The sequence below is a fragment of the Canis aureus genome, chromosome 23 (assembly GCF_053574225.1).
Source record: "Canis aureus isolate CA01 chromosome 23, VMU_Caureus_v.1.0, whole genome shotgun sequence".
NCBI classification, from domain to species: domain Eukaryota; kingdom Metazoa; phylum Chordata; class Mammalia; order Carnivora; family Canidae; genus Canis; species Canis aureus.
Genome location: NC_135633.1, coordinates 12,716,439 through 12,739,469, shown reverse-complemented (window position 1 = coordinate 12,739,469; position 23,031 = coordinate 12,716,439). Strand labels below are relative to the sequence as shown.

The window sequence follows — 23,031 nt, the reverse complement described above, 5'->3', positions numbered from 1 at the left end:
AGTGTCTGGACACTTCCGAGTCTCTCAGACCCTGAGTCTCATCAGCCTCAGAGCCCAGGCCCTGGTTGTGTCCAAGGCTAACCCACATTTCTCTGAAGAACTTGCCAGCCCTAGGAGGTTGCTATCAGTGTCACACTCGTGTTGTACTCAGCACATGTGAATTATAGTTTGGCCATAACACAACAGGAAATGGGGGACATCAGATAGTATCTTGTGGAGAGAAGGAAAATAGACAAAACCATGGTCAGGCAGTCATTGACTGTGCTTCCCATGGGCAGGATGGTTTTCCTCCAGACTCCCGATGTCTAAGATTGCTTCAGCTACATCTCTTATTGCACCAGAAGGTACCTCAGTGAGAAGAAAAACAAGGTGATATCATTTTATCCTTATGGCCATCTTTTGAGGGTAGGTTTATCATTCCCATTTCACAGATGTGAACACTGGTTTGGGGAGGTGAAATGACTTGGATCAAAGAGCTGGTAAGTTGTCAGTCTGACCCAAGGCCGTGCCCTCTCATGCCTCCCACTCCAACCATACCCCGGAACACATGCCGGGGGGGATCTGAGCCCCAGGCTCTCTCTAGGGAAGTTAAGAACCCTGGGCACCCTCGTCTCATTACCTTATCATTCCAGGGAAAGACAATGATGGCTGGGTGGGTGCATACATGCAAATGACACCCAGCTTCTCACTGCCAGATCCCTGAGCACAAGCACTTGTTCATTTCTATAAATGCTAACGTATCAGGATGTATTTTGACACGCTACTAAGATAAGTGCTAGAACTGACAATAATAATGTATAATTTATGTCTCTCATATTACCTTCCCATCACTGTGCTTACATTATTACATAAATTAGTTTAATGTATCTGACATTCATCAGATAATTTAAGCATTTGTTCTTTTGTCTCTGTCTCCTGCTTGCAGGCTTCTAGGCTGGAGATCATGGCACCATCGTGGCACTGATTTGTGGGAATGCTGGCAAAGTTATGGAAGACTTTCCTGACATTCATGGAGGAGATTGACTTTCTGTGTGAGCAGCTGGGTCATAGGGTATAGACAGCCACGGAAGAAGCACTTGTCTCTGGGGTAAATAGCAAAAATGGTCATGGATTCTTCCCACCCCAGTATGTACACCCCCATGCAACAGGACATTGGAGCTCCTCCTAACAGAAACAAGGCCTATTTCTCCACACTTTGAGCCCGGGATTGACCATTGGCTTTGGCCACAGAGGCATAAGTAATCTTATGCACAGTGACATTCCCTCTTGCTACTTCTGGAAATATACACTTGCCATCATGTGCATGAGCCCCGAATAGCCTGCTGGAAGATGAGACCCATGGCCCCGTGATATTCTTTACCCCTGCTGATGCACAGCCAATTGCCAGACATGCGAGTGAGGCCATTCACTGCTCGCTGACTACAGCCACATGGATGAGCCCAGCAGAGGCCTAGAAGAATTAGCCAGCAGATCCCAGTCCAAGTGCTGACCCATAGAGCTTTGAGCTAAATGCATGGCTGCTATTTTAAGCCAGAAAGTTTGGGGTGATATGTAACACAAGAAAAATGACAGGGGGCTGAGGTTGATTGGTAGGAAGGTCCTACTTATTGTCGTTGGAGAAAACGAGGTATTTCTTGAGTTCCTGCTGTACATCCAGCCTGGGTCACTTATGTATATATTATCTCCTTTGGGCCTCACACAAGGTACATGATTTCCATTGTGAAGTTGGCACTGTTATGATCCTCATGTTATAGTCAAGGAGACTTGAGATTCAGAATATTTAGGTTACTTTCCCAAAATCACAGAGCTAAAGAGTGGTAAAGCTAGGATTTCAACTTAGTTTGCCTACACCTTAACCCTGATTTATTGGGATCTTTATTTTTTTTTTAAGATTTTATTTACTCATGAGAGACAGAGAGAGAGAGACAGAGAGAGACAGAGAGAGACACAGGCAGAGGGAGAAGCAGGCCCCATGCAGGGAGCCAGACGGGAGACTCAATCCTGGGACTCCAGGATCACGTCCTGGGCTGAAGGTGGCGCTAAACCACTGAGCCATCGGTGCTGCCCTATTGGGATCTTTAGAAGGAGGATAAAAGTTTGAAGCAATTATTTCTGAATTTGCATTTTTGCCCTAGTGAGGGACATCTATAAAGCAACCCTCAGAGTTTGATGAGAGTCCAAGAAACATGAGTACAATGTTTGCCATTTGCAAGGCTTCCTCGCTTGTATTACCTTATTAATTAATTAACCTAGCCTTGTGGAGTCGTAGTCATGTCCCCCTTTTTTTTCCCCAGAATAGATTTAGAGACATTGAGGAATTTGCCCAAAATAAACAGGGAACCCAGGATGTGAACTCATAACTCCTAAATGCAAACTCTATGCTTGCTTCCTGAAGCCAACTCATCTCCTTCCTAGTTTTTCTAGGGGAACCTCAGGCTGGATGCTTCAACCAACAATGATCTCATACCTGACAGAAATGAAGACAGTAGATTCGGAGATATCACCTGTGTGCAAGGGCTCCACATGAGGCTTTGGTAGGTTGCAGAGACAGACATGGTTTAGGTCCCCTTCCTTGCTCTCTGGCTCGGGAGGCAGCACTCCACAGTATGTAATATCTGGGTCTATGCAGTACTCTTGCATGGTGAAGTGTCCTCACATGATCTGGTATATTGGTGCCTTCTTTTCAAGTGATGCTAACACATGTCCACTTAAATAAATCAACATGTCCATTTTCAAAGTCAACGCCTGTGTCCCATGGGGTGCCCCATGGGATCCCCTCCAAAGTGCATCCCTCTGTCTTCATGTTCACAAGTGTTAAGAAGCAGTCAAATTTCAAACTAAAATGTCCAGTATTGGCCAAGATCTGGAGAAGCTGTAGAATTGGTACATTGATAGAAATTTTTCTCGAGGGCAATTTGGATTATGTAACAATATCCTCAAAGTATTCATATATTTGACCCTCAAATTCTAGGAATTACCTACCATGAAGATGTGCAAAGATTTAGTTATAATATTTTTTACGATGATAACATTTAATTGAAAAGAACCTAAATGTCCAATAATAGTTATTGGTTAAGTAAAATGTCCACATACTGCACTGTTCACCAGTCAGTTAAAGTGATGTCGTAGATTGGGGGTGCTCAGTGGGTTAAGCATCCGACTTTTGATTTCAGCTCAGGTCATGATGTCAGGATGCTGAGACTGAGCCCTGCAGCAGGCTCTGCACTCAGCAGGGAGACTGCTTGACATTCTCTCCCCCTCCCCCCCACTGCTCACTTCTCTCTTTCTCAAAAAAATAAGTAATGCAGTAGGTGACAAAATGAGGGATCATGAAGGAAAAGGTAGATAATAAAAATAGATCGTATTGCGGTATAAATACACCATGTAAACAAAGTATATACGGAAAAATTCTGCAAGGTTATACAGCCAACCCCCCCTTATCTGTGATCTTGCTTTCCACAGTTTCAGTTACCTGTGGTCAATCTTGGTCTGGAAGCAGAGGATCCTCCTTCTGACATACAGTCAGAACATCATAGTCACCTAACACTACATCACAATGTCTACGTCATTCACCTCACTTCACCTCAATCACGCAGGCCTCTATCATCCCATGTCATCGCAAGAAGAAGGGTGAGTACAGAATAAGCGATTTTGAAAGAGTGACCACATTCATACAACTTGTTACAGTACGTTGTTATAATTTTTCTATTTTATTATTACTTATTGTTATGAATCTCTGTGCATAATTTATAAATCAAACTTTGGCATAAGTATGTATGTATATATATATATATAGGAGAAATGTCATTGTATAGGGTCTGGTACTATCTGTGGTTTTCAGCATCTACCAGGGGTCTTGGAATATATCTCTGCCTATATCCTGAAGTATTAACAATGTCTATTTTGGGGGGAGGGCATTTAGGAAATTGGGAGTATTTCTTATTTTTTTCCTGTATGTTTATTTGTATTTTTTTCATTGGCGGCTTAATGCTTTTGTGGTAAAAAAAAAAAAAAGAGAGAATGAAAGTCTTAATAAACAGCATTTAGCAGTTTAAATAAAATTTTCATAGCATGTTTACCAAAACCTAGAAATTTGAGTGGTACCCATGCATGAGCCTTAAATTTGAGAAAAAAGTAGACACACAATTTGAGAAGGGAGGGATGGGAAAAATGCTATCAGGATGTGGGTACCACTCTCCCATTTGTTATGCTCCCATCTCAAAGCTATGTGGAATTCTTACTCATAGAGCTCATGTTTTCTTTTATTTTGATTCAAAATATATCTAATACGAAGAAGAAAGGCTTTGGTGTCCAGATATAGGCTCAGATCCTACCATTCTGCTACCTGAATGATACTGGGCAAGTCACATCGACTCTCTAAGTGTCCATTTCTTTATCTGTAAAGTGTGAGTACACACCCTAGCTTGCAGCGATGTTGAGAGAATTGAACACACTTTGGGTAAGGACCCAAGCATAGTACCTGATGCATAGGAGATGCTCAATAAATTATTATTATTGTTATTATTATTATTGTGTGAAGGTTTCAGTATTATTATTGCATAAAGGAACCCGACAGTATGGATACTATGTCCATTTTTTTTTTCTCATGGGCAAACTGAATCAGCAATAGAAACAGATCTTTGCAGGATCCCCAGGGCAATAAGAGAATGCTGGCTGCCTGCTGACCCAAGACTTCATCTCCTCCTTGGCTTTTTTTTTCCATCACCTACATTACCCATTCCCCACCCAAATGCAAAACTCTGTTTGTTTTGCATTACTTTTTTTTGTTTGTTTGTTTTGCATTACTTATTACAGAGCAGTGGCCTTTTCTTTTTTCTTTTTGTTTTAGAGAAGGAGAGAGAGGTCGCACAAGTGCATATATTCGGAGAGAGAGAGAGGGGCAGAGGGAAAGAGAGAGTCTTTGCAGGCTCCACACCCAGCGCAGAGCTCCACGTGGGGGCTCGAGCCTACAACCCTGGGATCATGATCTGAGCTGAAATCAAGAGTCCAACGCTTAACCGACTGAGCCACCTAGGTGTCCCACGGATTCCTTTCACAGGCGGGTGGGGATTATCATCCTGCATGTGTGGCAAAGTGCATCATTCACCCTCAGTGTAAACACGGCTAGAATGAGGCCTGGGGCCGGCTCCGCACACCTGTGCTGGTGGCAGATGTTGGTGATTGATCATGATACCCTTTCCTACTGAGCCCGGGCACGATCGTGAGGAGTCTTCTCAACACGGCGTTTTGTTCAACTCTTGCCAATTGATCCGAAGTTGCAAACAAGATGAAACCAGCTTGTGTTTTTTTGGATAAAAACAGGGGTGGGGAAGGGGAGGCCAGGGCTGTGGCTTCCCCTGTTTCGACCTCCTGTTCTCTTCAGGGAGATTAGGAGAAGTGTTTTCCCTCTCATTTTCTTCATCAATTTAGAGAAGTCCTAGGGTTAGATCAGGGCTGGTGATAGATTTCCTCTTGTGAGTCTACTTTGATGAATTAGTAACTCAACAAAGAGTATTTTGTGCAAAAGTATTCCGAGGCTGCATTTGGCCTTGGCTACTGTGGTGCTGTGGCAGGCCAGGGACGCCTCCCTTGGCGTGGAGGGGGTTGGGCGACAGCAGGTGTGCCAGGTGTTTGCCATTCCTAGATTGGATGGTTTCTAGTAGCTCTAAATTTCTACTTCTCTAGGAAACTGAGGGCCAAGGGCAAAGTGACTGGTCCAAATGAGTTTGTGGCAAAGCCAGGACTGTGACCTGGGGTTCAGCTCCCTGTCTGGGACTTTTTCACAAAGACTGAAACCTGACATCAAGTCTGGGCAGCAAGAGTGATCCTCAAGAGGAAATACGAGCCCTGCGTGAAGGGGCAGTGCCAGTCCTTCCTTCCCTGGGACTGAGCCTGGCTGTCCCAGGAGGGCCCCTCTGCTCCGCCCCCTAGCCCCAACCCTAGCCCTGGCCTCTGGAGCTGGGGACCCAGGGGCTCTTCCATGCTGCCCAGGACTTGTTTCTGGGTCCTTCCTAAATGGCTTGAGGAAGTAAGTGATTAGATTCCAGGCCTTTCCCCTGGGGTGGGGTTGGTGGGGGGAGGCATTTCCCAGAGTGGGGCTTTGGCTAGGCAGGGGGCTCAGCTTGAGAGCTACCAGCGAGCAGCAGGGACTCCTTAAATATGCAGCCCGAGCAGATGCCTTTGATCCGTCCTACAGAAGCAGCCTCTCCCTGCTGAGCCAGTGTGCCTGTGGGCCTGAGGGGGGCATGCAAATGAGGGCAGGCCGGACCCCAACACGAGCATGGTGCATGTACTTGTGTGCGCACACACAGGTACCGCCACAGGGTCACGAGTCTTCACATGTCTGCATATGTGTGCCCGTGTCTGTGCGTGGGGGTCAGTCGGTGTGTGCCCTTGGGTACACCATGTGGTTCTGTTGGGCTGGGCACACGTCTGCTCGTGGTTCATCCCAGCTATCTCTGTAACACAATGGTCTTTTCTGCCCAGCCATACCCACTTGGGACAACTGATTCAGAGCGTTACTGCTGGAGCCACCACTGGAGCGCGATCCGGTCCTGCCTCCTGGCTCAATTCAGTGTGTCAAGGGATGAGTCAGTTCTACTCACCCGGTCACACAGGTGGTCAGGAGATGGTGCGGTAGGTTGCATCGCTGCTCAAAACTTTCACTGTCTCCTCCCCACACTGGTGTCAGGAATGGAAGAATGACCTCCTTTGGCCAATGGAATGAGAGCCTGGGTGACACATACCACAGTAGGACAGAAGTTCTGAGAACCTTTGCATGACTTGCCATCTCTTTCCCTCCTTCCCTCAGCCATGTGACATTCAGATAAAGGCTATTTTATCATCCCGAGTCCCAGAAAGGAGATACCGTGGAGAGAGAGCCATAGTCAGTCCACGAATATATGGCACAAGTAAGAGCAAATCCTTCTGGGAGTCAACTTTGGCCATCTCAGGGGTTAGGATGCAGCCTACCCTATCATATGCTAACTAAACCAAATGGGCATGGGAGGCAATCGTCACATCCCTTGGACTTTTGGTCATAGAACCAGAAAACACTTGTAGCAATTTCCATCTACTGTATCCATGGCCAGGGGTCAGGGCATGTGCTACCTGCTTCCCATAAGTGGGTAAAAGTCTTATTTCCCACATTTGGCTCCACACATGCTTTTCGTGAGAAATTGGCACAGAGGGAGATAGAGTCCAGAAGAACAGAGACCGCAGTGGGTGATGAGCTTGATGAAGTCCGTGGTCCTGGGTTTAGCTCTTCTTGAGGCCCAGCCACATCCTTGCTCTGCACCCAGCTTTGAGGTTCTACTCCGTGATTCTTTAAGCAATAGATTCCTCTTTTAACTAAAGCCAGTATGAGTTGGACTTTTGTCACCCGCAACAAGACTCGAATGTAATACGCATGCGTCTGTACGCCTATATATGTGCGCGTATCACACTGCTATGTTTGCATGTGTATTTGTGCATATTCATATATGTGCCGATGTTTGTGGAAGGCGTGTGTCTGTGTGTCTCTGTGTGGCCTGGTAACCCTATGCGGCCATCTAGGTACGTTTGTGGCACGTGGGTATGTGCATAGGTGTGCCCACACGCAGTAGGTGTTAGTGTTTTCTGAGTAAGTACCCTGTACTGTAAGGGAATGTGGGCCTGTTGGCCGCACAACCAGTGACTTCGGAAGGACAAGGTGGGGAGGAGGGATCGGGTCTTCATGGAGGTGTTCTGCTGGGACATCTCTGGTGTCCTCGGACTCTGGGTAGGGACCACTCCTTACTTTCATTCCTCTCCAAAGGGTTTGCACACTGCTGTCACAGGTTGCTCCTTGGGCTTCAACCTGGCTGCGCTTTTATCAAAAAAAAAAAAAAAAAAAAAAAGAAGAAGAAAGAAAGAAAGAAAGAAAGAAAGAAAGAAAGAAAGAAAGAAAGAAAGAAAGAAAGAAAAAAGAAAAAAAATAGCCCAGGCCTGCCCAGCCAGTCTCTGGTGGTGTTGGAACAGCCACGATGGAGGCCCAGGAAACCCCATGGTTTCGGGAGGTGTTTCTGGAAGATCACTTAGGTCCAGAGTCAGGAGGGCTGATGTCACTCCCAGCCACCTGCTGAGGCTCGGGGTCAGGTGTTTATTGCTGTAACGAGGAATTTTAATCAGCAGACTTTCTGGATTTGACTCCGGCGGTTTTGTGATTAGGTGGTTTGACAGAAACTTGGGGCTTGATTTTTGCTGTTTGCACTTTATTGTCGTGTGTTAGGAAAGTATTTTGAACTGGTGAGGTGGAAAGATTGAAGAGACAGCGGTGAAGGGCAGTGGCGGCGGGATGACAAGGTTGCTACAAAGAAGGGAAGCGTCGTCCTCGGGGGCTCTCTGAGTGAGACCCAGGGGCTCCTGGGGCTTCAAGGAATGTTAGCGATCAGCTGATCCAACTGCACCCCTATGCTCAGATTCCTTCAGTAAATATGAATTGTGATGACTGCAACAATAGCTACTCCACGTTGAGCACCCGTTAGGCTTACAGGACGTTGTTCTAGTCGGGCTTGATAGGGCACAGGGAATAGAGACCCACCCACGATAGCTCTCTTCTCCTCTCCTCTCCTCTCCTCCCTTCCACTTGCTTGCTTCCTTGCTTCTCTCCCTCCCCCTCCTCCTTCCTTTCTCCCCTTCCTTCCTGTCCCTCCCTCCTCTTCCTCCTTCCCTCTTTCCCTCTCCCCCTCCTCAGTGCTAACTATTAGGAGCTCTTTATTAATACTGAGCCTCCACTTACGTCTTTTGTTCTTTATTGGTCTCTTGGGTCAGTACTAAACACGCCCAAACCTCCTTCTATGGGACTACTCCGCAGGTCTGCGAAGTCAGGTGTTGTGGCCTCCAGATGGTGTCTTCTCCAGACCCTATAGCTTCAACTCTGTTGTTCCAAGCCCCCCTCCCTATCCTGTCTTCCAAATCCAGCCTGTTGAGTTCTCTCTTCAAAGATGGCTTCCAATTCTTGACCCTTTCCTCCCTTGTGGGGTGTGATAGGAGTTTGGCAGCCACCCAAAGATGAAAGCACCCTTCAGGAAAGACTTGTGATGCCCCAGTTGTGTCCCTGAGATGTCTCACAGTCCAGTAGGGCCTCTGTGAAGAACAGTCCCTGAAGCCACTGGAGGTCTCGAATCCAGCCGAGATGACCAGTCATCATCAGGCCTGCAGCGTTCAGTGCAGCTCGATTAATTTGGGCAAACCTGTGAAGCATGGATTTTTGGAGTCGAGCAGACCTAAATTTGGCTCTGGGTCCATCATTTTTTAGTTGCTTGATTTAGTGTTAAAGAGCGATCACTCTGAAGTCCAGTTTTTCCCCCATTTGATTTAGGGAAGTCATACCTGACTCATGGGTTTTCCACAAGGGCTAAATGAAACCACATGTATGAAACTCTTGGAACACTGCTATAGCCAACCCACCATTCATTCATCCATTCTATGAGCTAAGAGCTTTGGAGATTCACTGGGAGACAGACAGGGTTCTTGCACTCACAGAGTTTCGAGTGGCACGTACAGGCCCTGCACTCGGCAAATATTTCCCTGCCAGCCTCCCACATGCACCTGCGTGCAACTGGGTGTGGGCAGAGCTACAGAAATAAAACCCAGCAACTTCTTTCAAGGAGCTGAGGTCTCAAGGAGCAGCGCTATGTCACTGGGGGGTTGGGGTGGGGGCCGGCCCAAGTTTTCAAGCTCCCATTTAAGTTTGATACCAAGACCTAGAAAGAAACTAAAACCCTTGGCCTTCTTAGTGACTGGAATGCTGATAGAAGACAATGGCCCCAGCTGGAGCCAAGGCAGCCTGTAATTACAGAAATCTAATTCTTCAGAGTCCAGCAGAGAGAGAACCTGGATTGGGAAGAGTAGATATCTCCTTCAAAATATTAGTATCTGAATTAATAGTAGGGTATTTTTTGTCCATGTGCTGTGGTCTGTGTCTCTTCCTAGAACATATGCTCTGGAGATCGGGCTCCCTGCATGGAGTCTGCTTCTCCCCCTGCCTGTGTCTCTGTCTCTCTCTCTCTGTGTCTCTCATGAATAAATAAATACAATTTTTTTTAAGAGTACAGGGAGACGGGAGAGGGTGCTTCTGGGAACAGTTTACTATGGTGGAAACACAAGGTCTCAGGCGGGGAAGGGTGAGAGAGGAGGACAGATCAGTAGCAATCCATGGTCCGAGAGGAATATTTCACTCTCAGACTAAAGGTTAGAGCATGTGGTTTGGACTCTCACACAATAGCATTTTCAGGATATTTCTATTGCTTGTGGAATGGATTGTGTGTCATCAGGATGTTTAGAAGTCATACCTCTAGGAGTCATAGCCCATAGCTGCCAGTGGGACCCTCCAGGGCATAGAGGAAACTTTGGCATGAACATCATGATGGTAGGCACTACTCCTTTCTCTGTAGCCTGGACATTGTCGGGCGGGGGTGGGGGTGGGGAGGGGTTGAGAATTTCTCTAGGGTAATGTTGAATTTCACTTCCTCAACAAATGTTGCTGGGACTTTCCCCTGCTATTTAGTGACCGTGGACAAAGGCTTGCTAGGAATGCTTCAAGATGGATTCAGAAGCAGCCAGTTCTTGGAAGAGACCTGAAGGGTGTAGGGACTGAGCTCTCTGAAGGAGGTCAGGAAAAGGGGACCCATCTGGACACCAAGGGCTGGGTGGGCCTGAGGAACCCTTTGCTGAGGGGGCTGGTCTAGTACCAAGGGGTTGTTAGGAGTGGGATCCTAGGTGCCCTCACTGAGTCAGATGAGACAAGAGCTGCCTCACAATTTTAGATGGCACCTGTCATCTGGCTGCAGGGGCAGAAGATCAAAGAGAATGGAATGGCACAGGGTCAAACCACCCCCAGTCTGTGTCCCCTCCCCCTCTGTGTCCTGTCTCTGACTCTGACCTTTTATCCTTGTCTTTTTCTCCCCTTTCACTGCCTTGATCTTCTTTCTTTGTTGAAGGTGACTTGAAGCCAGATCATGAATGTCAAGTTAAAGAATTGGATTTCATGCTAAATTTATTCAGCAGTACACTCAGCAAACATCTACCAATTTTTAGTTCCTAGCGTAGCGACTAACCTATTAAATGCTCAAGAACTATTTGTTAAATGATTGTATAGATATACAAATTTAATTCTTAGTTTATTTTTTTTAAAGATTTTATTAATTTTTCATGAGAGACACACAGAGAGAGAGAGGTAGAGTCACAGGCAGAGGGAGAAGAAGGCTCCATGCAGGGAGCCCGATGTGGGGCCCGACCCCGGAACTCCAGGACCACCCCCGAGCCCAAGGCACCCAACCGCTGAGCCACCCAGGCGTCCCTAAGTCTTAGTTTAAACATCATGTCCTTGGAGAAGCCTCTTTCAGATCATCTTATGGACTAAAGTCCTCCATTCTAACTCAATCTCTATATCTGGCTTCATTTTATTTCCTTCAAAATATTAGTATCTGAATTAATATTAAGGTATTTTTTGTTCATATGCTATGGTCTGTGTCTCCTCCTAGAACTCCTAGAACATATGCTCTGGGAGATCAGGAAATTTGTCTGGTTCACCCAGTCTCCCCATGCCTGTGAGAATGTCAGGTACACAGTGGGTATTCTCAAATACCTACTGGATGAAGTGGTTTCCTCTGGGTCAGTCCCTGTGATAAGCACTGGGGATTCAGAGCTGACCAAGACATGGTCTCTGGGTAGAAGACGCTCCTGTGTGGGATTGAAAATTCCTGACAACTTCTGGAAGCAATACTATTGGAGTTCCTCTAGAGGCTGACTCATCTGCCATAATGGAGAGAGTGAGTGAGTGACCACCAACTGCTGTAACACAGGACCCTCCAAAATCAGTGACATAATCCGATAAAAATTCTACTTTTTCTTTCTTCACAGTTCAGTGTGGGTAGGCAGCTCCTTGCCAAATGGTGACTCAGGAACCTGGGGTCTCCCATTTTGTGATCCTATTTTCAGCATCAGTACATGGTCACTGTGAACCTCCTATGGGAGGATAGTAAAAGATCACAAGTGGAGGATTTTTATGGGCCACATGGGAATTTGCATGCAGGATGTCGGTCTGCATTTCATTGGTCAGAACCCAGTCATAGGGACACCTGGATGGCTCAGTGGTTGAGCATCTGCTTTCAGCTCAGGTCATGATCCTGGGGTCCTGGGATCAAGTCCCACATCGGGTTCCCCGCAGGGAGCCTGCTTCTCCCTCTGCCTATGTCTCTGCCTCTCTCTCTGTGTCTCTCATGAATAAATAAATAAAATCTTAAAAAAAAAAAAAAGAACCCAGTCGTATGGTCCTAACTAACTGCAGAGGGCTGGGAATGTTATCCATCTATGTGCCCCAAAGGAAAAGGAAAGGAATTTGGTGAGCACAAAGGTTATTTTTGCCACGCATAAGATAGAAGCGAGAGGTCATAGACTAAGATGGGGAGACCACTCAGTGGCTCATGAGAACCAGTACCAAGGTAAAAGCAGTAGCCATGGCTGTTATAAGAGAATTAGACATGACTATTACCAAACTCAGAAGTTAAAGTCACATAATAATGCACTGGTTTGATGGATTCTGTAGTATAATTGCCAGGAAATTTGCATGAGAGCTGCCTTCTGATTCTGCTCTTGCTTCATCATCAGAAGTCATTTTGAGAATGGCATTGTCTCTGCCGCTCTGTGCGTTTGCTGTTGATACCAAGCGACTAGTTTCTGTCTTACTAAAGGGATAACTGGAGCATGGACAAAGGGTGAGAATTTCAGGCACCAGGATTGCCCAGGTCTTTTTCTTTGCTGTCCCCATTTTTTTAGATTTCATGTCAAGTCTTCACCAACATGAGACAGTGTCCATTCTGTGCCGGATGCTCTGGGGCTTTAAGAGGGGAAATATAGGAGCCTGGGGGATCCTTGGGTGGCTCAGAGGTTTAGCACCTGCCATTGGCTCGGGGTATGATCCTGGAGTCCCGGGATCGAGTCCCGCATTGGGCTCCCTGCATGGGGCCTGCTTCTCCCTCTGCCTGTGTCTCTACCTCTCCCTCTCTCTCTGTGTGTGTCTCTCATGAATAAATAAATAAATAAAATCTTAAAAAAAAAGATAGGAGCCTGGCTTTCAACTGACTTAAATTTTTCTTCAGGAAACTTCAAGTAACTCATGTGGCACAATTATGGAACTCAGACTCTTGAGATGCAGGTGCTAAGGGTGGCGTGGGTTCCCAACGAGGCGAGCTGAGTAAAAGCAGGTGTGGATGGAAATGTGTCTGAGGGAGGCGGCACTTGAGTTGGGTCGCCTGGAGTTTCTTCAAAAGTCGCCACTCATTCACTTGGGAGCTTGTATATTCCAGGGCCTAACGGCATGACTTTGGAGTCGGCTTGGCCTACATTGGGATCTGGGTTCTGTTCCTTACTAATTCTATGATGTTGAGTAAGGATGGGCAAATGTGATTACCATAAACACAGACTTCCTGGTAGAAGAAATGTCCAATAAGGGGCAGCTGTTAGATCATAAAAGAATGGTAAAAGCATGGTTCTCGAAGCCACATTTTTTGGGGGTGTGAATCCCAGCCCAATCCCTTACTTTCTGTGTATTTATGTGCAAACCACTTAACCTCTCTGTGCCTCAATTTCTTTATCTGTAAAATAGATATTGGGATTGCAGTGGGTGGTAAATCTATTAATTTGTATAAAGAGCACGTAACAGCACTATGTAAGTTGTAGCTGTTATTATGACCGTTAGAAAGGCATTCATTTTATCTCCGCATGTGATCACCCCTACACTGAGAAATAGTGGTGTTTCTTTTCCCCCCAGGAGACCCACAGAATGATTCAGACACACGCAGTGTGTGTGTGTGTGTGCGTGATGGCCAGTGATGGCCCAAACGATGGCACCTTTCTCACATTGTGACATTGACATATGTGTTTTCAATTAAATTGAGTTCCCATTTTGCTCTACTCATTTGGCAGCAGCCACAAGTTCACAGAAAAATATGAATAGACAAGGGGAAGGTGCACAAACGGGGGTGGGGGTGGAAGAGTCAGAGAATCAATTTACAGTTTGTCAAGATCAGAGTATTAATGCCTCCCTTTTATAAAAAAAAAAAAAATTAACGCGCTGGGTCCTTGTCCGTCATGGATCATAACAGCCAGAGCAATGCCTTATTGAAAGCTCACTATGTGTCGGGCATGTTGCTAAGTGCTTTATAAGTGCGTTATCTCATTTAATCTTCAGAACACCCTAGCGAGTAGTTCAGTGGTCGGTACCCTCTGAAAGGGCTTTAAGAGATTAACTGGCCTGGGGTCACACAGTTGGAATATGATGGGACCAAGATGAAGACACAGGCCTTTCTGACTCCAAAAGGTCAGAGTCAGGCAGCCTGGGTGGCTCAACGGCTTAGTGCCGCCTTCAGCCCAGGGCCTGATCCTGGGGTCCCAGGATCGAGTCCTGCATCGGGCTCCCTGCATGGAGCCTGCTTCTCCCTCTGCCTGTGTCTCTGCCTCTCTCTCTCTCTGTGTGTCTCTCATGAATAAATAAATAAAATCTTAAAAAACAAAAACAAAAACAAAAAAAGGTCAGAGTCTTCACTCGGCCCGATGTTCCAACAGGACACATGCCGATGGCAGCACTAGAAGTTTGGAGCCACTGATGTGTGGGCCCCTGCTGTCCTGGCTGTCAAGGTCTCTCCTGTCGCTGCTCTTCTCACCCGGCAGGCAATGTGACATTGCTACCATTGGAGATAGGAGGAAAAAAAAAGAGACAAATGTGGAATATCTTCCAATCTATGACTTGAATCGAAACCGAAATAAAACTAAACTTGAAAATGCACACGATCTTGGGACTAGAGCAGCCGCCAGGTGTGTCTGCGGCACCCACTCAGCCTGGGAGGGAGAGCCTGGGAGGGAGAGGAGTCGGGGGGCTGGCTTTCTAAACTGCCCCCCTCCCAGAAAGAGGCTTTGGGCAAAAATACATCTGTACATAGAGGAAAAATGCCCCGCACCTCCCCGATGCGTATTTCCCGGAGAAAACATCCAACCAAGAACTATAGTTGCCACTGTGGTGCGCTGTGCGTGTGTCATTTTAGAAATGTACCTCTATGTTCCTCCAGCTGGAGGCTGGGGGCCTACGATCTTAGAGGTCCCCTCTCCTGGAAAGCACGCTGACAATAATTCAAGGACTCTCTTGGAGGTGGCCAATGGGAGAAGCTGGGGAAGTGCCACTTTTGACTGGCTAGCCGGGCTCTCTTTCTTCCCCAGCAAAAAAAAAAAAAAAAAAAAAAAATTGTCTAAGGGGAAAATTTCTTAGTGTGTAAAACTGAAAAGCAGAACTCAGTACAGTATATAAACCTAACAATGCCGTATGAAAATGCAGTAAAAATAGAGTCAATTATACACTGTCAAAGCTTTTCTCTAAACAGCTGCCTAACAGAATATGACAATTTTTCCTACAATGTAGTAAAAAATAAAAAGAAGTTCTCTCACAATGCCAACTACGCAGGGCCGAATTCATTAACACTTTATTACCTTAAACTCCATTGTAGGAGAAAAATAATATGACGCAACTTGTCACTTTTTCTTTTCCCGGTTTTGTTACTGTGACACATTAAGATTTGGGCGCCTGCTAGTGTGTTGTGATCTACATTTAATGATCTTAACAGGGACTTAGTAAGACATTGTTCGTTTTTCCTGCGCTATCCCGGAGCGGGGTGTTACATGAACAGTGAGACCCAATTATATCATAGTGTAATTTACAAAGGAGGAAAAAAAAGTTCTTTTCATGGCGTGTTCCCCAAGGAGACTAGGAGTATTGTAGCAGTTTCTTGGCTCTGCTTTGCAACAATATAATTAGCTATAATCTGAGCATTTGCATATAGTACAGAGAGCAGGACTAATTCTCCGCTTGCTGGGTTAGGATGTAAAATGGTCTTTTATAAGACAGTTGCTCTGATACACCTAATTTTACTTAGCGCATTTGCATCTATGTTGTGGCTGATCGTCGCAAATGGAAATTGTCACTCTCAATATGGAAGAAAAATGAGCAAATGCATCATAATGAAAGGTGATTTTTTTTTTTTAACCAACAGATTTTAATCAAGGGCCTGTGATGGATTCAGAATTGGGACAGAACCCCTATGCCTTTGCGAGAAAAGTCCGGGCTTTATTTCTGTCCGAACTTTCTGGCTTTGCAGTTAGGCTTCCATTTCGTACACCCTGTAATTTATACTTGGAGACGTCAAGTCCTTTGGCACGATATCTGGAGCTCCTACCCTAAGCACGGGTCTTTGCTTGCTTAAACAAAGAAACAGACAAACAAGAAAACACTAGTTTGTGAGATTGAGGAATAGAGAGTTTATTAGTTTGCTATCTCTTTCTTATAAATTGTCCACTTTCTCTCATTCTCACCCTTAACCACCAAAGTTGGTGATTGATCACAGTCCCATAAACTAGGTACATCAGTTGGTTGCAGCTTCGGAAGTGTGTGTGTGTGTGTTTAGTTCCACAGTGTAAGGCAAACCTCAGTCAATATTATCCTTGAGAATCACCCACCGTCACACTCAAGAAAGTTAAGAAGCTCCGTTATTAGAAGTCAGTGGGAACTGAGCTCGCTGAGGGAGGGGTAGATTCACAGCCATTTCCCATTTCAAGCTCCCCCCAGGGCACACCTTGTGAGTGGAATAGCCTCATGTGGAAGTAATTAGCTCTTCCATCCAAACAGAAGGGTTTAGTTGGCAATTAAGCATGGCCCTCTTTACTCTCACTAGAATGCAAGCTCTCCTGGAATGTTGGTCTTGTTCGCCTTTGCCTCAGAACTAGCACAATGCCTGACCCATAGTAGGCACTCGGTAAGTTTGCGTGCAAAGAATGATCGAAAGGATTTGCTAATCTTTCAACCAGCAGCCACAGGAAGTATACTAAAAAACCTGTGGTGGATATCAAGCCCGGATGGTCTTCTTAAACATCACCATCGTACTACTTTGAAAATTCAAAAGATGTAGAGATGGGCTGCTAATGTGTTTTCTCCAAAGTTTGATTTGTTTTCTCATTGCAGGATTGGGCATGTGAAATTCAGTACCTTTGGAATGGGTCGGAGTAGAGGTCTGGCCGGCCAATAAGCATTGATTGGACGTTGGGGGTCTCTTGAACTTCTAGAAATGTAAAATGTTAATGCTACAAGGACTGTGGGAAATAATGGAGTCTGGGACTTCACATTCACACGTGGGTGTTAGGGGTTGAATTGTGTGCCCCCCAAGATACATATATGTTGAAATCCTAATGCTTAATTCCTCGGAATGTTACCTTATTTGGAGGTAGTCTTTACAGAGGTAATCAAGTTATAATGAAGTCATTGGGTGTGCTCTAATCCAATATAACGGATATATAACTTTTATAGAAAAGTTTCAATAATAGTGAAAGAACTCCCATATACCATACACCCGGGTTACCAATTGTTGACAATTGCCACATTTTTTGCCATAACCCATTATCCACCTATTTACCTACCTCCTTACTACATGTCTATATTCCTCCCTTATTTCAGAGTGTTTTTCCTAACAACATGGGTATTTCCTTATGTAATTGCAATATAATTACCCAAATCAAGAAATTTAATATTGATATTAACCTATAGACATTATTCAAATTTTACCAATGATGGCAACAATGTCATTTATAGCATTTTTTTTTTTTCTGGATGAAGATCCAATTCAGGATCTTGAAACTTTAATGTCCTTTTATTTGGAATGATTTCTGAGGCTGAGGGTATTGACATATTTTTAAGAGTGTAAGCCATCTGTTTTGTAGAGTGTCCCTCACTCTCGGTTGGCCTGATGTTTTCTCATGATTAGATTCAAGTGTACGTCGCTGGCAGGAAACCACTGAAGTTCTGGCGTGCTCTTCCCAACACATCACACGTGACTCTGCTTTGTCTCATTAGCTTCCTGTCCCCCCGCCCCCCACTCTGTAGATAAAAATGACAGAGAATTTAAGTTTTAAAACATTAAAAAAAAAAAAAAAAAACAAAATGACAGGGCAATACCGAGTACAACTAAATACAACCTTTGAGAGGAAAAATCAGTTCTTCATCATACACAGGAATGTTATAGTCTCCAGAGCATCTTTCTTTGTATTTTTAATGGGGGACAATTTTATTAGTTCTTACTTTGTTTCGTTGAATTTCAAAAAACTGTTCAGGTTGTAGAATGCTTGGCTTTGGGGCTCCTTTTATAGATTTTTGAAAGATCATCTTTCTAAATGCAAATACCAGAAAACAAACTGTAAAGCCACCCCCATGTCTGCAAGTAAAACAAAAAGCAAAACAAGCTGTTCAACCAAACATTATTGTCTTTGAGTTTTCCTGTTGATAACTTGTCCTGGCCCATTTGTTCTGTTTCCTGTGAGCCCAGTCTAGCAGCTTAGAGATAGCTGGGTCTGAAGCTGTAAAGAAAAAAAAATTGTGGGGGTAGAGGGTGCAGAAAAGGTTGTAGTTAAGGAGAAGTTCATCACTGATATCACATATTCGACAAGTTGGGGAAGAATGGACCATGTTGATTTTTTTTTTTTAAAGATTTATTCATGAGAAACACAGAGAGGGGCAGAGACACACGCAGAGAGAGAGGGAGAAGCAGGCTCCATGCAGGGAGCCCAATGTGGGACTTGATCCTGGGACTCCAGGATCATGCCCCGGGCTGAAAGCAGGCACTAAACCGCTGAGCCACCCAGGGATCCCCATGACCATGCTGAATTTTAACTGCAGAATCCACTTTCAACTGGTGGAACACAAATGAGTCCAGATGAAAGCTATGATTTTCTACCAGCATGCCTTCCCAAAGGGTACAGGGGGAGTGGATTACTAGTGGGTGAGGGATACTAGTTCCCTAATCCTGTAGGGTGATTTGGTGGGGCCTGGGAAATTGGAATCCCTGGGCCGGTTGCCTCTGACCACTAGCAGCCTATGAATTTCTCTTACTTTTCCTCTTAAAATTATTACCACCTTTTTATGCCTACGATGAAGTAAAAAGACTGGCAAACACTACAGTTGTCTGCTTTCCGTTCTCTCTCTCTGCAGGCAGGTGCCTGAAGGCGGGACTTGAGTGTTACTCATTGGTCTTCTGCAGCACATGGATCAGGGCCGAGCACAAAATAGTTGCTCAAATGTATTCATTGCATCAAAATTGCTGAAGAGTCGCATCTTGCAGACAGCGTGAGAGGAGCTGTGGTGGGTAAGTAATAAGATGCTGCTTTGAGGGGCCACTTTCCCAACAGCTGTTGACTTGGAGGAACAGAGCGCCTTTTACAGCACAGCGAAAAGGACACCTTGAATCTAAAATAGAGCAAATGACAAAGTGGTGAAAGAAGAGACACCTAACACATTTCTGGAGGAAGAGAGTGAACCCAATCCCTGACAGGATTAGCAGGTTAATTAAAGAATCTATCCTGATGATGCTGGCACATCTTCAATTCAGACTGACATTAACTCAAGGCACAGGCCCCAATCTATCTTTTCCACCAGCTGCCATGGAGCTGAAATGCTTCCCAGACAAGTCAATTCTTAAGGACCTTCTCGGCATGTGTAATTCTATCCCAGTGGAACCCACTCCAGGACAGCTCATGGATTAGCAGGAACAGGGTTATCTGATTAACTCTTGACTACCTCGTAAAGGTCAGTGGGTGGTCTGGGTAACAGGAAGGAAAAGTGTAGAGGGGGGAAATGAACACTCTCCGAGCATCTGTAATGCACCTGGCACAGTGCTAGGCACACGGCACAGCTTAATTCCCGTCATGTGGTGGTTAAGAGGGGCCACTATGCAGTCAAATAGACCTGGGTTCAAATCCCAGCTCTGCCATATTCTGGCTGGATGACTCTGGGTAGGTCACTTTTCTGTAAGCCTTGGTATTCTTACCTGCAAAACAAGGACAGTAATACTACTATGTTATTTTCTCAGGGACACCGTATGAGATGATAACAAACTTGGTGTGTTAAAACAGCTGAAATATATTCCCTCATGGTTCTAGAAGCCAGAAATCCAAAAGCAAGGGGTCAACAGGTTGAACACCCTCTAAAGGCTCTAAGGGAGAATCCTTCCTTGTCTCTTCCAGCTTATGGTGACTCCAAGCATCCTTTGGCTTGTGGACGCATCGTTCCCATCTCGGCCTCTGCCTTCACGCCTTCCCCTCTGTGTCTTCTAGTCTATCTCTTTCAAGGACATTCTTCATTGAATTGGGGTCCACCTGGGTAATCCAGGATGTTCTCATCTCAAGATCATTAACTTCATTACCATTTTTAAGACCCTTTTTCAAGATAAGATCACAGGTTCCAGGGGTCAGGACATGGGCATCTCTCTCTCTCTTTTTTATTTTTTCATTGTTTGTTTGTTTTTTCGTTTTATTTTTATGGGCATATCTTTTGGCAGGGGGTGAGCAGTGGTGGGCACCATCAGCCCACTACAATCTTCTTTGGACTTTCTGTTTGGTATAAGGTTTAGTGATTAGAGATTATATATGTGGTGTTTATCTTAGCACAAAGTAAGGACTCCGCGAATGTAACTGTAGAGAGCTGTCACACACAACGTTATGAAGTCTGAGAAGTAGGCCTCAGCAACTTTTTTCTTGTTACCTGTTGAAGTAGGTTCAGAGAGGTTTATTACCTCTCCCAAGTTCACCAAACTGGCTTTTCTATTCAGTGCTGAGTAACCACAAAATCTGTGGTTTGGCCCCTGACCATGAAGAATGAGTTGGATCCCCCCAATACAGACCCTGAGACAAAGATTTGGGTACAAGTAGATTATTTAGAAAGTGATTCCAGGAAGCAGTGAGAGAGCGGGGGGAATGAACAAAGAAAGGAGAGAAGCCAAGGAAAGCTGAATTAGTGAGCGGGTCACTGCTGTGGGTACCTGGGCCCCGATCCCACCAGGGCCTCTTGAGAGGTCAGTGAATATGATAACTGTCCACCAAGACTCAGGAGACACCCAGGGTGGGCTATGGGAATATTAGAGGGGCATCAAGAGGAGCATCTCCTACCCCTAGCAACTCTGTGGTGACAGAGTTCTTGGAGGGTCAGAGTGAGCTCTGAAATTAAGGGTGGGAAAAGGCAATAGAAGACGACTGTAGCTTTTGGTAATTTTGCTGCACCACTCTTGGAAGGTGTCATGGGATCCCAGAATCTCAGTGCTGACGGTGGCTTTACAAGTCACGTGGTCTGACCTCACTCCTGTTGCTGTGGTCCCCTATGCAACATCCTGTATCCTCGTACTTGTCCTCAGTGGTCATCTATAGCCACTACATATGTACTCGCAGGACCAGAGGGCTCACGAGTCCCTGAGGCAGCCTGATCCGTAGCTGTCCGGCTCTAATCGTGAATAAGATCCCACGTTGAGACAAAATTGGACTCCCCAGGTCTTCCGCCAATGGAATTCAGTTCTTTTCCCTGGACGCCTCTCCTCCCTAAGCGATCTGCCTTGGCTTACATAATACTTCCAGCTCTACAGCCCTACCCTGTCCCTGCCCTAGAGCTGTGGCTCTTTGGAGACACTGTGTTCTGCTCCTCTAGGACTCCTGCTTCTAATGGCATAGGAAGTAGCTTAAGTGGTTTTAGAATAAAATATAACTGCACCCTCAGGGACAATTGGAGCATATGGTGTAGTAAGAAGAAGGTCCATTCAACAAATGCCAAATAAGCACTTACTTTGTGTCATATCCTCAGATCCGTGGCCAAGAGTCTGTTGGGAGCAATGGACATAAAAACCACCAACTATGATGTCCAGCATAAAGGTCTTGAAAGGTCATTTTCAGAGGGGCAGAATGAAGTGTGCCATGCTTACCAAAGCCTGAAGGACTGCATGCTCTGAGGATAGCAGTTTCATCAAGGGAATTCGGGAAGACTTCACGGAGGTGGCATTTGAATTGGGTTTTGAAGGTTGGTTAGGATTTTAACAGCTTCTGTTCCTGGCAGGAAAGGAATCTGAGAATATGGGAATGGCACAAGAAAGTTCTGGAAATGAGGCCATCTATCCTTCCTTCATAGAACAATAAGTTAAGCGTTTTTAGAGCTTAGGGTGTGTAATATATATGTGTTTATATGGTTAATAACACATGACCCTGGTGTGGTAGCTGCGAGACTCATTTAGACTGTATTGTAGATAACTGGCCTTGACTTACTCATTAGATGATAGGAAAGTCTTCAAGTGCTTTTATTACAGGAAATAGAAATACTCTGTTTTATTTGTAAAAGGATTTTTACCATCATCATAGAGGATAGGCTGGATTGTGGGGGAAATGGAGACAGGGAGATCAGGTAAGAGTTGGGTACAGAAATTCCATGTAAAGGACTTCACTTGCCCGTGCTTCTATGCCTTTCTCTTTTTTCTTTTCTTTTCTTTTCTTTTCTTTTCTTTTTTCTTTCTTTTCTTTTTTCTTTTATCTTTCTTTTCTCTTTTCTTTCTTTTCTCTTTTCTTTCTTTCTTTCTTTCTTTCTTTCTTTCTTTCTTTCTTTCTTTCTTTCTTTCTTTCTTTCTTTCTTTCTTTTTCTTTCTTTCTTTCTTTCTTTCTTTCTTTCTTTCTTTCTTTCTTTCCTTCCTTCCTTCCTTCCTTCCTTCCTTCCTTCCTTCCTTCCTTCCTTCCTTCTCTCCATTCATCCATCCATTCATCTATCCAATCTTTGTGCTAAGTATTAAGGTTTTGGACAAAGAGATTTCTATCTTCAAGGGGCTTATAGAGGAAGTTAAGAGAGAGGAAGGGATAAAAATGTATTTCAGAATTGAAGTAGACTCTCATTACTGCCTAACTGCATATAAATGGAAAAGAAGGAGGAAAAAGTAGGAAAAACTCTTCATACTGGAACGTCTTCACATCTGAATGCTAGGCCCAATCATACTATTCATTGGCTGCGTGACCTGGGACAAGTTCTACACTTTCTGGTCCTATTTTCCTCATTCACAAAGTTTGGACTTGATGTCTTCCAGTGCTTGGCATTCTAGGATTCTTTTATTCTCTTACTTTGTCTATTATTTAGTAAGAGAAAGAGTGAAGGTTAAGAACTGGTAAACCGTGAGGGATTAG

The 23,031-nt window shown here is 44.9% G+C and overlaps 1 long non-coding RNA gene across 2 annotated transcripts in view; it reads left to right on the top strand.

The window, feature by feature from the left end:
* The window catches only part of LOC144295258 (uncharacterized), a 39,598-nt gene that overhangs the window by 5,448 nt on the left and 11,119 nt on the right, over positions 1-23,031 (top strand). The window contains exons 2-6 of one of the 2 annotated variants that reach the window (XR_013362593.1): positions 926-1,087; positions 2,416-2,534; positions 3,463-3,630; positions 19,043-19,196; positions 21,677-21,889. This is a non-coding gene — a long non-coding RNA (uncharacterized LOC144295258). The remainder of the gene's footprint in view (positions 1-925; positions 1,088-2,415; positions 2,535-3,462; positions 3,631-19,042; positions 19,197-21,676; positions 21,890-23,031) is intronic. The other variant, XR_013362594.1, reaches the window with a different exon arrangement.